The sequence below is a fragment of the Argiope bruennichi genome, chromosome 1 (genome assembly GCF_947563725.1).
Source record: "Argiope bruennichi chromosome 1, qqArgBrue1.1, whole genome shotgun sequence".
Lineage (NCBI taxonomy): Eukaryota > Metazoa > Arthropoda > Arachnida > Araneae > Araneidae > Argiope > Argiope bruennichi.
Window position 1 is genome coordinate 147,757,468 of NC_079151.1, and position 18,335 is coordinate 147,775,802.

Consider the following 18,335-nt stretch of genomic DNA (forward strand, 5'->3'; position numbering starts at 1 on the left):
GTCCGTAACTGTCGCAATGCTTTAGTCGCGGATTCATCGTTCTTATAGAACAGTTTAACCACTTATGCTCGATCCGGTAGAGATAGCATGCTACTGGCGTCGAATGACAGATCCATTTACAGCCTTGTGTTTTATAGCTATGCTGATTCGCATAAACCGTCTCGGTATGGCGTGTGAGGGCCATCTATCGGTCATTTTTAAATACATTTTTTAATAGAAATAACAAAATCCAAAGGCTCTCTGAACGTATTCCCGCACACCGCAATTTTTTGCAAGCATTACTTTTTTTATGATTTTTTTGAAGTTTGCACGAATTTATGCCACACCCGGTATATGTTAATATTAGATTCTAAAACAGGTTGGAAAAGTTCACTACTAATGATGGAACGATTTTTGAAACTGAGAAATCTAATCCAAAAAGCAATAATCGACATAAACCTGCAAATTAATTTTTCAGATAGTGAATTCGATTTAATATCCAGAACTGTATCAGCTTTACTTCCGATAAAATTTACATAATTATATTTACAATTTATTTATTTTTATATTATATTACAATTATATAATTATAATGATTTTAAAAATGAAAATGAAAAAGAATAAAAGAGACTAACCAATTCAAATCTGATCAAGTTTATAGTAAATTTTCTTAACATTTTTTACCCACAAACCTTTCCACATTCAGAAGAATTCGGTACAGTTATCGAAAATTATGATACCATTTATGTCGATAGTGAAAAGGAATTCTCTTTTGAACAAAAATTAAAATTAGCGATAAATAAAAAAATTTCAACAAACCAAAATACAATACAAAAAGCAGCTATATCCAAAACCATCCAACGAGAAAACGATTTATTTGAAGATGACGGATTTAGAGGTAAATGCTTGGGAATATCGCGTATTGTTAACAGTACCACCAACTAGCGTAGATGCCGAAAGAGCGTTTTCGACAGCTGGTAATTTTAGCACAAAATTACGCTCCAGGCTTAATGACAGTACAACTGATGCATTATGTTTTTTAAGATCACATTTCAAAAATTTGTAATAATACCACAGACTGAATAGTCATATTTACACTTTTTTGTGATTTAAATAAATAAGATGTTCCTTTACTTTTTTTTGTGATTCTTTATATACTGTTATAATTTATAAGTTGCAAATTATTTTTTTGATATTTACACTCTCTAATAAAACTGGCAAATAAAGCAAAGAAACACCTGTGTATTCTTTCTTTTTTCTAAAATTTCTACTACTGGTATTAAAACCGGTATCCCGGTATTAAGATCTAAAAAATACCAGTAATGAACTTTTGGTCCGATGTTGCAATCCCTAGTTGGTATGATGACAATGCGGTGTTTCGACTGAACTAATCTGCCCAGAATCGAGACTTGAATCCAATAGAAAATCTCTGGGATGAGTTGGCTCTCCAAGTTAAGGAATACAGCAATCTTCCAAAATCGGTGAAAGAACTTACATGTCTTCACCAAGCCGAAAAAAATACTACTGTCAATCATCCAAACATTTGATGAAAGTATGCCCGGAGGGCTAATGCTGTAATTGCTTCAGGAGGAATCTGTATACCAAGTATTGAATATGAATGAATTGTGTTTGTCTGCTTTGTCAGAGGTGTCCAATTACTTATTGGTAGATAATATATATGTATGTAATCTCCATTAAATATGTTCTAAATGACGAGACAAAGAGGTAAGATAATAGTGATTCAAATATATGACCTTTCATTAGCAAAAAAAAAAAAAAAAAAAAAAAAAAAATATTGTTGTGTTTTGTGTAGACAGTGTTAGCTAAAATAAAGTCCAGAAACACTGTTTTCATTCTGAACACCAATACAAATAAATACCAGCTAAAGTGGTCTTCCCGAAATTTTGTCTTGCCTCTCTAATAGAAGTGTTATCCTTTCGCACCCGTATAAAATTTTGGACTTTGCTCAAAGTCGTGACAGACAAGAATGCTCAGAATTTTATTTTCAGTGTCACGTGTATAAGCTTTTTGTGCTTTTGATTCATAATAAAATGAAGAAAGCCGAGGATTCATTTCGGATCTTATGTCTTGTTTTTTCGATCACATGAAACCTGATTGTGACAGATAACAGCAATTTTAGTAATCATTTTACGTATCAGATTTCATCTATGTAAATCGTTATGTTTTCGAGTCATGAACTTTAAATGCATGGGAATATACATCTCGGCAGACGGTCAATCCTCTGACAGATTTAGTTCGAAATTTCACCCAAACCTGCACTTCAAGTGTTAAACCTTTAAATGTGTAAACTTTTGAGTTATAGCGTTTACATGAAGAAAAGACCTACAGACAGCCAACCTCTGATCAGATTCGGTTCAAAATTTGATACGGAACTGCACTTGAGATGATGAATCTGAACACCAAAATTTATTCGTCTAGTTTTTCATTTCTTTCTAGTTTGCCTAGTTTCATTCTGCCGAGTACTCTTGTTCTCAGGCAGACAGTCTTTCTGTTCATGAATTTCGTTCAAAATTTGAAAAGTGTCAATAAATTTGATAAAAAGACCACATACCAACTTTCATACATTTAGTGAATAGTGATTTTTTGTTTGTTCATTGATAGACACACAGACAAAGGGACAGATGGACATATATAATTCCAAAAAATGTCCAGACTAAAAAAAAGTCTGGAACATGAAAATTCAGCAAAATTTCAAGTTCGATTTTTTTTTTTTTTTTTTTTTTTTTTTTTAAGATTTTAATATTTTCTCTTAGTATACTTCTTTTACGGAAAAATAAAATAGCAATGAAAAAAAAATGAAAAAAATATTTTGAGCCTTTTTTTTAAGGCTCTCTCAGTTATTTTTTATCCAGGCTTCCGAAGAAAGCATATTTAACATTAAAGGGCAATCATGGTTTAATATGAAATTGTTATGGGAAGAAGGTTCAATGCGGCCTGATAAAAGTATTTTTATCAAATGTATTTTTACTTTTTATATTTATTTAATTTGAAAAAGCTGTGTTCATTTCGCATGTGCGTAAAGTAATGAAAGTAATTTTTTTTTTCGAATGTAGCAGGAGGACTGTGGTATTATAAAAATTTCTCTTTAAACGTGTATTGCACTTCTTGTTTGAGAAGATGGACAGTGTTTCGCAACCTCTTCTATTACGTGGAAGATAAGAACCAGAACCCCTTTCGATCAGCCATCACATTGTCTACTTCGGTCCCATAGAAATATATCTTGCTGCCACATACTGAGCAATAAAGTTGTCATTACGACCACTTCACGCCAAAATTGAGCTTGAATGCTGCTACCTGATACAATAAACGAAGACAGGAGTGGTCTGTAGAATTTTCAACTCTTCCCAATTTGGATCGCTGCATTCAGTTTGAAGAATTCGTGAATGCAGGAAATCTACAGGGATATATGGAGGAAGGGGGATTTGGAAGTGCATTCCATCGAATGGACGGATTTAAGCCGCGTTTCAACGACCTGTGGCCTTACGGATTCGGTCATAAATCTGCCAACTGACCCACTGTAGGACCGCCCCGGCCTGTGGACGTCGATCCGGTGCTTCCCGCAAATTGTCGGTAACATGAACAGACATCAAAGAACCTCGAAAGAGAGGAGAAAGAGAGCAAAATGTGCCAGACTTTTGCCCTCCGACAAAGCGGTCGTCTGAACAGGGCTTTACGTAGTAGGGTGTGGTGTGATCAGATACAAGCGACTGTCCTGTAGGATTGATCTGAAAAAGGGAGAGGTGTGACGAGGCATTGGATTCGGATAATTGAATAAACTATTTTAAAATAGGACAACTTAGTAAAATTATATACAGCTTTCAGGAAAAGACCGGTTAATTTTATCTCAAAATGAAATTTCAAGAGGTTAAGTGGTACTGCACCAGTATCAACACGTTAGCGTAGAAAAAAAAACTATTTTCAATATAAGGAATAAGTTAGATTGCTCTTTTTAAAAACTGGAAAAAATAAATAAATCTCAAAAATACTAATTTATCATTTTTTAAGTTTGATAATCCAACTATTCTATTCTGCTTAAATGAATTTTAACAATTGATTATGTCATTGTGGCAGCGTTGCCTATTGATAATTACAATTTTTTTAAAATCATTTCTGTGATTCTATTTAAACAATTCATTCGCAGTTCTGTTTGTCTAACTTACTACAAATCTACACTCAAAGAGGAAATTTAAAAACTAGAAATACAAGACTGCTCTTTGCTCAAAAGACGATTCTATTATATAAAATCCTGTTCTTGACGGTGATAAAAATTTTTTAAATTTTCCGTCAAATTATACGTCATATTTCGAGGTCATTTCTTTTAGGCATAATTTAAATAAATACGTTGTATCTGATAGAGGAATTAAATTATGTTGATATATAATTAAGATCCTTTTTAACATTTGGGGTATAGTTTATTAATTGCGCATTTATGGGTCAAGATGTCTGAGCTTGGGAATGCTAGCCAGATTTTTGCATCAAATTATTTTTATTTCTTGTTATACAAAGGATGTATTGACAAATGATTGCAATCATCGAAAATATATATTTCGGAATTTTAAAAGAGCTTCAGCATTTTCAATTTTCCTGAATCCAAAACATTATTTTTGAAAATGCGATTGTGTGTCTGTGTACAAACCCGATGATTCAAAAGTATGAGGAGTCAGATCATGGAAATTCGGTATCCGACCCTTACAGTAAAATTTTAGATGCGTAACAAATTTTATTATACTTAATTCGGCAAAGGTGATAGATAAATGCACTTAAAATGTACACCGTTTCTTCACTGCTGTGGGAAAATACAAAAAAAAAAGTCCGTATGCACAAAGGTATTTTTGTCATTTTAGCATTGTCACTTACAATTGAATTAAAATTAATATGTATGTGTGTGTTGTGATATCATTAATTATTGCCAACTATAATTATCAAAACAATTGAAAAAATGTAAGACCAGAATATAAAAAATCATTTTGATGATTACTGTTAAATTGAAACGTTTATTAAGAAAAATCAATTAAGTATATTTGTAGGCATTTTATGATTAAAATGAAACAGCCATATAAAAGAGAATTATTTCGGTTAATTATGAAGCATTCATTCCGTTTTTATGTATTTAAAGTTATCACTGAGATTATTTATCTTAGGTATTAACACTCTTGAAGCGCAATAAATTTTTTTCCATTCTTCTGACGCTAAAGCAAATAAACTAATCAAACTGAAAAAAGATTCAACCTTCACAGAGAAATGAGTAACCATTCCATTTTCAAATAAAAAGAAAGAAAGAAAAAAAAGCCTAACTTAAAAGAACTATCAACAATTATTTTTAAATTTGGGAGATGAATACGGACAAAGAAAGAAGACCAGAGATTTACAAGGCACAATAAGAAAATTGAAATTACCATTTTTTTGCTTAATTGAATCCGGAAAAGATTCGAATGAAGAAATCACAAGTGTGATTGGTTTAGATTTTTGCGAGAAAACCACTAACAACAATTTAATTATTGAATTGAAATTTCAAGCACGAAGTCGAGTTTTATAAACCTTCTCTACTGAGCTGATTAAAATTTGCAAGTTAAGGTGAAAGTTTGGGACGATCATTGGCATCAATGTAGAGCCAAACTGAAACTTGGAAGGTCATGATAGACGTGATTTGAGAAGAGAAAGATAAATTTTTTGAAGGTGCTTATTAGAGAGTGAATTTGCCGTAACACAGGACTATTTTTTTGCTTAGTGGGTCTACAACATTTATTTCTGATCAAATGAGTTCATATGCAAAATTAAGTAGTCCTGGTCATTTTTTACTCATAGTAATTCTTCTGGACGAATATTGATGGATAAATAAATTGTGCATCTATTTATGCAATTCGTAGAGAAAGACTTTGTTCCAGACCATTGAATCTTTACAAGGGCCTCCAGAAGTTACGTCTAAATCCTGTTGAGAAATTGCAAGAGGATTTAGCAAGATGAGGATATTGAAACTAGATACACTTTTCCACTACTGGGAATATGCAGTTAAAGACAAATGATAAAAATCGGTCATAGATGGTTGCGAAAATCAAGAATTCATGGAAGATAGGATATTTCAATTATTGAAAGTAGGGCTGAGATTAAAAAGAATAGTGTATATTTATCTTGGCTTTATTGTGCATTAGTTTCCGAAAATTAAGGGAAAAAAATTTAAAAATTTGTAATTTTGAAGTGTCTATTATATGAAATTTATTAGAAACATTAATCAATCAGTGTTTCCTAGATTAAGAACAAAAGAGAAAGAAAAGAAAGTTTATTTTCTGTCTCGAAATTACGCAAGATGAATACATATCAAAAATGTAATATTCGAATTCAAGTCTTGTCTGTTTCAATATAGAGTGTCATAATCTCTAACAGCTATACAGTTTTTCTATAGCAATATTCTATGGTCAGAATGATAGTGCTTCGAAGATTATTTGAAGAGCCCGAGTGGATTGATACAGAAACACTTCTCTGCGGGTCGTTCCAAAGCTAAATTGGGATCAGATGAGGAGAGTGTGTTAGACATCTTATTCTCATAATAGTTTTTGTATGTATTATATTCAACACCATCTAAGTTCCTTGTGGTCTTGCATTATCATCTTATAGAATGAAAAATTCACCTAATGCATCCGCGTGCGGGAAAACAATTGAACCAAGAATGCCTTCTTTATGTAATTGAACCGACAAGTGCAATACAATTGAATCTTTAGACAGGATCCTTAGCTCATTGGGGTCATCCAAATAGATGCCTGGCCAAAATATACATCGAACTCGTTAAATCTGCCTCCTTCATGGATATGACTGAGATAATAATGACTGTGTGGCTCTTTCAGCATCAACAATTTTCTGCAGACATTTCGCAACCAAACTTTGGGCTCAACAGCAAAGTTGCACGCTAGGGTGGAACGAAAAAATCAGTTTTTGATTTTTAATTTGTAATAGCGCGAAAAAGTTGCCTTTGGATGTAGATAAAATAAATTATAAATATGAAAAATATTGAAGTAGGTCTTGAGATGCCGCAAGGACGTTAAAGTTTCATAAAATTGAAATTTTTGGTACATTTTAAAGTTTTTTTTACGAAATAATCAACTTTTGATTTTTAATTTGTAATAGGGCGGAAAAGTTGTCTTTTGTTATAGATAAGATAAGTAAAAATTATAAAAAATATTAGAGTACATCTTGAGGTGCCGCAAGTTAAAGTTTCATAAAAACACACTTTTAGCTTGCCTCGATTATGAAATGAAAAGCTTTCATTAGGCATTGTCATATGAATAAAAGTTTAAAAACAGTTTTACTATTGCATTGGCATGGCGCTGTGTCGTCACCGGAGCGGTTGTTATTGAGGTAAAGCGGCGATTTGTCTGCGTCCAGTGACAACGACAGAGCTGGTTTCAAATCAGTAGCTTTGTCGTGTTCAGTTGAGTTGGCGTCTCCCCTCCGTCTATTGTGTGACTGATTAACGTAACTGATTTGTTAGTTTGTTCTTGGATGCTTTTTTGTGAGTAAAAATGGCATAGTCTAAATTAGTGAAGACAAGACAAATATCGGAGAGTTCTATTTTTTGGGAAATTTAGTGATTTGTTTAAAGTTGAACACACTACTGAAATTTATTTAAGTTTATTAAAGATTTATTAAAGTCTAGAAGCAGAAAATGTTCAGATAAGTTTAATTACAACTCCATAGAATTTAGAGAAGAAGCTGGACGTTAATTTGATATTGCTGACTTTTATTTAAAAAAAAGTGCCAGTTATGGAATGAAAGGCTAGCATATGCTCTAACAGGAATATGGTTATAGGCAATAGTGATATTGCTACCACAAGCGCTTTGAGGAAGAAAGAAGCAAGAAAGAGTAAAGAGCTACAGAGGTTAGTTAAGTTTAATCAAGAACGGGAAAAAAATGCCAGTGCATCAGTAACGATTACTGGCGACAATGACAATGCTGAAGAACAACAGTGTTCTTTACAAAAAGAGGCAAGCCAACCAGATCCATCAAATGGACAAGAAGCGATAAAACAATCAAGTATCTGCGCGGTTTGATATTAAGTTAAAACTTTATTCAGAAGACATCTGAAGCTGAACCAAATAGTTTAGGAGACTCGGTTATCGACTTTCCCTGGCTTCCTTGTCACATGTAAGCAGTGGAAACCGCTGTGATCCTGGTGGTCGAATCGGTTCAAAATATTTGTGGTTCAATCGCAAGCGAAGAATACATAAGAGTAAAAATTGACTCACGTGTGAATATGCCAAAGTTTAATTTTAAAAATTGTTTAATGTGGCAAAGAAGCAAACATTTTGCAGCTGTAACATTTGTAATCATTAAGGATACAGAAATAAGAAACACAAAATTGGGCATACATTTTTTTATTATTATTATACTTTGTAATTCATAATTTTTTCTCCAATTGTAATGCTTTTATATGTATTTAAAATCATCTTTTGTAACATTATATGAACGAAAAATTCATAAAAATATTTTATCAAAGTTTATATTTTTTCAATTTTTTGACAAATTTTAAGCTCTTTTCTGCACCTCGAAATATTGTTATATTGCAACCAGAATTTTTTAAAATTCTTTTTAAACTTAAAAGCTAACTTTTCACCACTATTGCCAAACTAAAATCTAAGAAAAAATTTTAAATGCTCTTTTTAAAAATGTCCTTTTTTCAATTTTTTTTACAAATTTCAAGCTTTTTGCGGCACCTCAAGATAATATAACATTGCAAACCAAATTTAGTAATATTGTTTTTGAACCTAAAAGGTAACTTTTCCGCACTATTACCAAACTAAAATCTTAAAAAAAAAAAAAAAAAAAAAAAACCATTTTTGTTCTACCCTATTGCACGCTTTCAGTGACTCGCTATCCCATCGGCATTTGTGTGTGCCAATTAAAGATTGTTATTGATGCATGTGTGTTTCATATGGTGGCACGGTGTGAAGAGTAAGCATATGGCATAATGTCTTGCAAACGGTCTTCCTTCGGGAAGCCCATTGCACAAAGCTTGCATAGATTCCAGTTGGTGTCAATCAGATTTTCTTTTGTAGCAATCATTGGAATGCTGCCATGAAAAGAATATCTAAAGTAAATTTATATAGCGTTTCCATGCCACCTTGAAGTGCATGAATAACAGAATGGTTCCCATTCATTCATCTAGCTATAATAAAATGATTCTGAAAAGCCTCTTGCCCAATAACATACACCTAATTCTTCAGACAAATGAAATCGAGTATCCATATCGAAAAATAAAATGACTACCTAATATTCACTACATTATTTCTATTTGCAGAATCTATAGAGGCTAATACAGCGTGCTTTAGACCAAATGACCAATAACGTTAAACGACGGCAATTCCCCCTAATTTGAATGCCATATTCTGATGCAACAATTTTTATGCATACTGCGTAATACATTTATATTTATTATTTATTTGATATTCTCCTTTTGGAAATTAACCTTTAACCTTTTTACTTATTATGGAGGTTCCTCACTAATTTTAAAAATTGATGCCTTTGTTATTATTTCAGTGCTCTGAAGTTTTTATACAAGCTAAAGAATCAGTAACTGTCTTTCACATCTGTTTCGATTATTATAACATATACAAAGTTTTATTCTATTTTTCAAATGTTAAAAGTATTACAACATGATAGCAAACATAAAACATTATTTTGAATGCTCCCAGTCCTATGAAAATATTAAATATATTTATTTGTGTGAAAGTTTTCCTGGTTATAATTGAATAAATTTTAAGAAATAGTAGTTTTCAGAAAAAGATAACATGCCATTAAAACTGGTATTATTGCATTAATAGTTTTTGGAATAAAAAAACACAAAATTTTTGGCATAAAAATTTTTTTCAACAGGCTATAAATTTTACACTATTTCCAGAAAAATGTGACAGATATTAAATAAGATAATGATAAACCATGGAAAGAAAAGATGAATCTGGATAATTTGAAGACATTTTTATGTAACCAGCTTAGACTTTTCGGCTGCATAACTAATAAGGAAAAAACCATTTTTAACCCACCTTACACTTTCCTGTAAATTATTGAGAATATTTGTCACCAGTCTTTTTTTTAAAGAAAAACTTATCAATCGAAGATAAATTTTTAAAAAAAATGGAGACATGTTAAGTGAACATTAAGACAATTTCAAAACAAAACAAAAATGCATTTTTTTTTTCAGTTATTAACTAATGAATTTCTTTTGGCATTCTTTGCATGTAAAGCCCTTTTCGATATTAAATGGAAATAAATGATTAAAATTATAAATGAAAAGAATCAATAAAAATAAGTCATTCCAGAGATGCTCTAATTTTTCTTAAAATGCTGATTCACTGATAAATTGAGCATCATTGCATCACTGCGATTCTGAAGGGTCGTCTGATATGATATATAAAGGAAGAAAACATTAAAAAAGCCGCAATTTTTAATGTTTGAAATAATTGGCCATGCAACAACTTCAAAGAGCGGTATTCTTTGTAGTGTAATGTGTCTTTTAGATAAACTTTCTCATTATTGTCGCTAGTGATCTACTGAAAATGAACCTCGGGTTGATAAAAGAGGAGGATTAGCCACTATTAAAAAAGAATAGGGAATGATCTCGAATCTCATTGTTTTCTTATTTCCACAATAGTTAAAAATGTGTTTTTATTCCGAACTTACAAATAAATGCATTTAGTATTTTCATTAGATGAAAAAGTAAAATAATTAAAAATGTGCACATTTTTCATCCACGAGAGTGGCAATATACAAATAAATAAATGAAATAATCAAAAACGTAGAAAATATTTTCATTCAACTAAAATGGAAACAAATGCCTTTCTGTATTCCTGAAGTAACAGTCTATGTTATTACCCCATCCCATTATTCAATCATTCAAGTTCAATTTCAAGCTGATATTTGTCGTATATATGGCGCATTTTAACCTACGTGGTTTGTAGCAGAAAATCGAGCGTGTATTCAGGATCCGGCAAACAGATTGAGTTAAAATGTTGCGTGTTTTAACAATTTTAGCATAAAAAACACTTCTCAGCTTTCTTTAAACTTGGCCATTCAATTGTTTTCTTTTCGTCTGTAATTCCTAGAAAATGTGATTTTTTTTTTTTTTTTTTTTTTTTTTTTTTTTTTTGTATTTTTAAATGGATCTGGTTCAAAGTTAGAATTGAAGTGTTCCTACTCTTCAATTCTGGTGCAAAGACCACATACAAAATTTCGTCTAATTTTTTGTCCCTTCGAGTAATTGTGTTTTCTGATATATACGATTCTGATATATATGGGCAGAGAGACACTTAGAACTAATTCTAAAAACGCTTTTTTTTTTTTTTTTACTCGAAGAGGATGAAACGATGAAATTTGTCGGAATATCGAATATATATATATATATATATATATATATATATATATATATATATATATATATATATATTGCAATAGTGGAAAGAGAGAAGAGTCAAAAAAATATTTATCCCGATGATTATAGAGTATGATAGGAATTTTTTTACTCGAGTCGATTTAGGTAAGAGGAAAAATGGGTATATTTTAAAATAATTTGTTTAAATCACAGATGTTTATCTCTTTACTCAGAGTGTGGGAACTTGTCTATTTCAGCAATTTTAAAGCTCGTGCAGCATTAATTAAATAAAAAAAAATGTGAAATTGGATCAGGAAATAAGAGACTATTTTAGAATGAGGTTAATGTGGGCTGAATTAAGATAAAAATTAAGAAATTAATTCATTGTAATTTAATTTGATGCCAGTTATCTAATTAATGAGTCTATACCAATGCTTTTTGTTGGAACAGGAATTATGAAAACTATTAAGAATGGCATCTGCGGTTTCAAAAGATTTATTTATAGATGCCCTTTATCTTGCCTTTACTTAAAGAAAATATAAAAATTTTGTAAATGCGCTCAAATTATAGAAGTTCCAATGACAATGTTCAGATTGACTAAAACTGCTGATTTGTTTTTAATATTATGGGGCATATTCTCTGCAGTTACTAATATAGAAACTGCAGAAATATATCCAAATATGTTAAATACTTTTTTCAATATTTGAAATGAATTTTGCTTAGTTGTCACCGAGTGACATTTTGAGTGATGAAACTCGATGTTTAAAAGCAAATTATTTAGTTCCATGTCGCACTTATTACGTCATTGTTATTGTGATTCTATGCACATTTTTATTATAGTCCTGTTCTATTTCCATTTTAATTGTTAATTTTTAATTTAATTTAATTTAGCACTTTAATATAAATTTATTGCATCTGAAATGATTTTGATTCGCTGAAATCCTTTTTACCTTTTCTTCCTCCCCCCCGGGGGGGAGGACCTCGAAATGAGGATGAGATGCTTCCGGCATGGTGGTTGGATCTCGCCATCCTGGAAGGTACACTAATTGGTGGGGGATCTGACTCCTCCCATCGATGACGGGATGTACTTCCTTCGGGGAGGGTTGTACCGTGGCCGGTGACGGCCCTTAGGACTCAACCACAGTTCCCGAAAATGTTGCTGTTGTGGTGGTCCGGTCATTCAGTTTTATGGTTTAAATCCGTGTGCCTTCGTGACGGGTCGGAGAGTTAGATGGTTGACTTACCCTTTCTTCCAACCATTTTCATTTAAATAGATACATTTTACATTTAAAGAGATGTTTTATATTTTTAAGGCTTCTATCATATTTTTAAAAAAAAAAAATAAATCTAAACAAATAAAATAAAAAAAAAATCCATTTGAGATCCTAAATTATAACAGAAATATACTATAGATAGATAAGAAAGGAAATGGGTACTGCATTTTATCATTAATATTTTTTATATCTTAGAATGGGTCAAATTCGGTGCATTTCGGTCCATTTTGTGATAGTTTGATAATCCGTATGATACAATACATATATCGTATGATAGAATACAATACAATACATATTATACCTGCAATACATATACCGTTTGATACACACATATAATGACCATAAAAATTGAAAGACTCATGCAAGCAGTCTTCAAATTGTATGTTATCTTTTGCCGTAATATCATTTAGTTTTCTGATTCCTCTTGTAAATAATTCCTCTGGAAATAATTGGCAGAATTTTTATTTATAAGCTTTTAACGGGGGAAAATAAAGTTGCTAAATATTTAATGAAGCAATGAATACGGCTTTCATTCATTTGCAATTACCTAATGTTGAAAAATATGCAAAAATATATTTTAAAATTTAGAAAAAAATTGCACTGCAATTAAATTAATATCCTTTTTTAATTGAATTTTAAAATAGTTTAAGGATTAGTTGCGTAATAATAATTTGTGAGCTATCGGGGAATATCAAAACAAGCTCAACTTTTAATAAATCAAAATTCTAATTAAAATTCTCAAAAATTAACGAGATGCTCGTTCCATTTCTTCAAAGGATTCAATTTTAGTAGCGCTGGCTCAAATGGTGTGTCCTATAGAGCGCCATTCAGAGAGAGAAAGAGACATTTTCCTTTATTTTTAATAGAGACGAGTACAACTCGACAGTGTTCTTTATGCATTGGAAGGTTTTGTTTCATCTGAGGAGACCTTAAAAATATATCCCAAAAAAGATGAAAAATAAATTTTATATAACGATTCGAAAGTTTTTAATAAAGCTTCATAAGTAAAATTAAGTAAAGTTTTAAAAACTTTTATGCATTCTAACGGCCACCATTTAAAAATAATCGAGAAATTCTAACGTTGTTTATAAGAAAAATTTGACATTATAAAATAATGATGCATTATCTGGTATTTGAAAAAATGTAAGTAAAATTTTTACAAATCATTTAATCTCTCTCTCTCCCTGTATGTGTGTGTACTTGTATATGTGAGGGCGCGTATATGTGTATAAGTTTGATTGACTGGACTGATTGATTTATCTTTATACTATTTCAGACCCATTTGAATGAGATTTGACTCTCATGTTCCTTGCATCTAGAGATTAAAATCGAGGGTAAAACGTTTTAACGTTTTCCTACCCTAATTTCATAGCATATGGCCGCCTAAACAATTTTACACATTTTTAAAACTAAAACAGTGAGATTTTTCGTGACACCAATTTTATTTTCGTATATTTATTACTTGATTTTTAATCAATTTTCCAAAGATACTTTTATGACAATCCCTTTTTTTTTTCTGCTTAAACACTGAAAATTCTTCTCTGTTTAATCGATATATCTACCCCGTTTTTACCTATGTTGAAGTCAAGTTTCTATCTTCGAACATACTCGCTTTTGCTTTATTAAGTAAAATAAGCACTTTTTAATAATCATACATAGTAATTTACCCTCAAATATTGCCTTTTAAAATTATTCCTATTTTTTTTAATTCTTTTTTTTTTTTTTTTTTTTTTTTGCCTAGTTTTGTTTCATATTTTGGCTTTTTAAATTTAAAACGCGCCTAAGTTGACATATAGTATATCCTTTTAATATCTGTTTTTAACGCGAACTTGCAGTAGCGTGTATAAGAATTTGTTATTGCAAATATCATTTTATGTGTCATTTAACTTTACTACTTATTTATTTATTTAATTTCGTCGGCAGCATATTTGTAAAAAATCGATGGAATTTTGTTTTCCTCATTATATGATTACTATTTATTTTGTTTGAAGGCTGAAAATAGGATTTGAAATAAATTTTAAGATTTTTTATTATATAGAATCAATAAAAATGCTAGATTCACGCCAAAGATCTATTATATTTCGTAATTATCGTTCACCAGTGCCTTTCAAGGTATTCGCGGTCTTACCCAAAGTCCGTAATTTTATACGGAAGAAGGGATATAAGATCTTTATTTGAGGATATGCAAGAAAATTTTGGAGTCCCCCCCCCCCGACTGTAATTCGTCTTGCAAACTATATATGTTTTAAACCGAATCCTTTTTTAGTTTTCAACAATGGAAAAAAATCATGTGATTAAATATTGATGAAACAATGAAAATGTTTTGAATTTCGGAGCAACTATATAGTATATTGTTGAAAATTATGTAAAAAAAAATATTTAAAAAAAATTGTCAAAATTCTGGTAGAATTTGCAAAGCTATCAAATTTGTATCATTAAAAATACATTTTTTTAATTTTTTGAGATGGTTTGGAATTTTTTTTTTTTTTGTACTGTAATATTTTCGAAAATTAGCTTGGAAAAACTCCAAAAATTTGTTTAATACTTAAATAATTAAAACCTAATTAAAATTTAAAAAATAACTGCTGTAGTCCGTTGTCAAGGAACTCAAATCGTTTTCATTGTTTCATCAAATATTTCATACTCAATTTTTTTTCCATTGTTGAAGATGACGGTATGATGGCATGGCTTATTTTTCTATAATGTTTAGGCTACTGCTTAAAGCGTGTTTTTAGTACACTTTTTGAAAAATTTCTTTTACAACGAAAGTTTCACTTTACAAGAGAGCACCGAAGAAAATATTTTAAGGCACATTCGTTTTTAAAGCATGTTGCCCTTTTCCGAATTTCGATGATATATAAAAATATAGCATCATTCTTATCATTTGAAGATTGCTTTCTTATAGCAGTAAACAGAATTTTATGCCGCAGATAAATTTAGATTAGATAATTCTGTGAGATATTACATAAATTATAAAAAATATTCTTTAGCGCACATAAGACCTCTGTATTGAATAATTTTATTTTCTGTACTCATATTTTTAAAAAGACACATTTGTTCTCAGCAAAAAAAAAAAAAAAAAAAATCAAATTAAGTGAAATATAATCACTTCCACTTTAAATAAAATTTTACATTTTACAGGCGATGGAAAAAATTAAGAAAATGCATAGTGCAATAAATAGAATGGTTTATTATTATCAACATACTAAAACATTTTTAATCGTGATCTAATCTACGAATTTAGTTAAAATTCTGCTTGAATATTTAAACTAAATTTGCCACTAAAACTTTAAAAAAAATTATGTTTTTCATATATTAAGGTAACTTTTATTAGATTGAACTTTACATTTCGAATTTGAGATTAAGATTAAGACGGTCCTCAAGGACTGCATCATTCAAAAGAGAATTGGCTTAAACACGCAGTTTCGCCATTGGAATTGATACTCGTATTTTCCAATATTCGTATTGATATTCTGTAGAATTTTCTAAAGGCATTGTATTCAATCTCTCCATTCAATTGTCGAATAAAAAGGAATAATTCGAGTTAAAACCCAAACATTTCAGAGAAAGGATAAAATGAATTTTCGTTTAACAGTTTTATTACCTATTGATTGCATATGGATTGATCATCGTTTATAACTTCATAGTTTAGAAATGCAAAGATTTAAAGAATGCTGGTAGTATACCCTATTAGCATAAGTTACTGTACAGTATCTTCACGATATTATTTCATATTCTGAATTCCAGACAATACCGTGAGTACATCAAAATATTCTTTTTAGTATTTTGTACTAATAAAGCAAGTATTGATGGGCACTCAATGAGAATAATATTAGACATTAAAAAGTAAAATGAAATATTAAATGTGCACCAATGTATCAGAATATCGAAGATTTTCTGCTATTTTTATTTAAATTAAATCTTCTCGGGTACCAGAAAAGAAAAAAGAAAGAAAAAAAAAGGGTCAGAGAAGCCATTATCTTTGAAATTACATACATGCGTTTTGCAGGTATTTTTTATTTAAGGGGAGGGCATAAATGATGGACAGTTATACACACTTGGTGCAGTATTTCCAGCCATTCATCTCGAACTAACAACCTTATTAAGCTCTGGCTTTCTTGTAGATCTTAAGAAGTTTCATAGTTCGCCTATGAAGATAGCTGAATATTTATTAAAACAACTGTTGAAGCTTTGCTGGAACTTCGAATGCACTTGCAAAAACTGACTGGAAAAAAATTTGAAAAGGAAACCATATATACAAATATATCATGGAAAATCGTACTTCCCGGCATTTTCTTGATGGAACGGCAGGAGGAAAAGGCTTATCAAATACTTTACTACTATTTGGAGTTGAAAATTTGCTCAATTTTCGTCTATTGACAAATTTATCGGAATGCTTGCAGGATTTCATTGCTTTACACAAAATATGATCGCGAAGAAAAGAAAAGAGTACCTGACGTTGACGCAAGAGAATCAGGCAGATCTTCGTAAAAAACACAAACTATCTTTTACGATCTATACAAATAGCATCACGAAGAGCATTTGGAGATTTAAAACAAAGTTTTTTGTTAGAATACCTAAAATAATTAAAACAACATCTATTTCTAAAAAGAAAAAAAGAAGAAATAAAACTAGCCATTAACATTGGTGTTGTAGTGATAATAGGATCTGATAACTAAAAGTCACTCTATTGACCTTTTGTTAAAAATATCGAAATACTATTCAGCCTATTCAACGACTTTATACGTCAGAAATGATGTCAGAGAAGAAAACAACTATCCAGATAAACTTTCCAACTTGACTAGTCCAAAAACCTCAGAGAACTGCAAAATCCTAATCTGAAGATGAAAGAAGTCCGTTAAAAAAAGGAAACTCATCTCCTAAAACTGAGAACCATCATTAAAATATAATTATTCGTTATAGACAACGAAAGAAACCTCCAAAGAAACTAAAGTAATCAATACTGAGTTATATTAATTCCTTTACTGCTAATTTAATTTTTCAGAACAAAATAATGTTAATTAAAATTCCAAAATTATTAAGAGGAATTATTAGGAAAAGGAAAAAATGTTTTAACAATTCAGCCTTTGTACCATAATATTCATTATCTTTAAATATAATAACCTTTTCTCCATTTTTCTGTAATTTCTAATAAGTTTTGTAAGCCCACATTGCAAAATAGTGCTGAAATTATATATTCATGTTTTTACTAGATTGACATTAACCATTAAGTAGGCAAGGATTTAAAGCGAAATAAAATATAATAAATTAGAAAATCTTGAACGCTTATAGTTGCAACAACAATTTTTTAGATAAAATGTCTTTTTTTTTTTAAGTTCTCAAAATTTGCATCGGTGAAAGAAAATCGACAGCCACTTATGCATTTTCAGATTATCATAATATTCCAGTTTTATATAATACTGACGCTCTCATTTACCCTATCAGTTTCAATGATAAGGAATCAAAACAGTCGATGAAGGTAACAATTCATACAAATCTTCATGTATTAATTTCGCACTTGATGATTAAAAAAAAAAAACTCTGACCCTAATAAAATCTTTCACTTATTGCCATGTTGGTGATTTGTGAGTGAAGCCACAGTGGGCTGATGAAGATGACTTGGTTTCGGGACCGAAGGACTCCAGGTTTGATATACAGCATCCCCAAAGAACCACCGCATAAGTAGGTTTGCTGCACGTTAAAT